Here is a 1,113-nt window from a genome sequence, read left to right on the forward strand (position 1 = left end):
ACACCAAAAAAGTTTCAAGACGAAGAATTAGAAACATTACTTGCTGAAGATCAATGTCAGACGCAATCTGATGTTGCAAAATCATTAGGAGTTGATCGAACAACAGTTTCGAAACGTCTGACAGCATTAGGAATGATACAAAAGGAAGGATCTTGGGTGCCATACGAACTGAAGCCGAGAGACGTCGAACGGCGTCTTGTCACGTGTGAACAGCTGCTTCAACGACAAAAAAGGAAAGGTTTCTTACATCGTATTGTGACTGGTGATGAAAAGTGGATATACTACAGTAATTCCAAGCGTAAAAAAATCGTGGGTTAAGCTCGGTAAAGCAGTAGCATTAACGCCAAAGCGGAATATCTACGGTTCCAAGCTCATGCTCTGCATTTGGTGGGATCAGCTGAGGGTAGTGTATTACGAGCTGCTCCAACCCAACCAAACCATCACAGGAGATCTCTGTCGACGACAATTGATGCGTTTGAGCCGACCATTGAAAGAAAAACAGCCGCAATATGAGCAAAGACACGATAAGGTGATTTTGCTGCATGATAACGCTCGGCCGCATGTCACGTCACCGGTCTGGAAACGCTGAAATGGGAAGTCCTACCCCACCCGGCGTACTCTCCAGACATTGCGCCTTCTGATTACTATTTATTTCGATCGATGACTAACGGCCTGGCTGAGCAGCACTTCACTTCGTATGAAGAAACGAAAAAATGGATCGATTCGTGGATAGCCGCAAAAGAAGTGTCGTTTTTTCGACGTGGAATTCAAATGCTGCCAGAAAGATAGGAAAAAGTAGTCTCCAGCGATGGGCAATACTTTAATTTACTTGTTTTTTATTATTTTTTTTAAATAAAGGATTTATTTTCACAAAAAACGGCGAGAACTTATTCACACTCCCAATATATTAATAAAATTTATTAGTACGATCATTTACTCCTAAAATTTTATAGGTATAACGTTCATATTTTATTTTTCAATTTTGCAGAATGCATACACACACACACATACACATATACAGGGTGAGTCATTTTAGTCTATGGATCCGAATATCTTCCAAATTACGGTATCTACAAAAAAATGGTTTAGATAAAAGTTGACCAGGACAGAGGG

The sequence above is a fragment of the Odontomachus brunneus genome, unplaced genomic scaffold, assembly GCF_010583005.1.
Source record: "Odontomachus brunneus isolate Ranch 3 - 2012 unplaced genomic scaffold, Obru_v1 Obru_scaffold_298, whole genome shotgun sequence".
NCBI lineage: Eukaryota > Metazoa > Arthropoda > Insecta > Hymenoptera > Formicidae > Odontomachus > Odontomachus brunneus.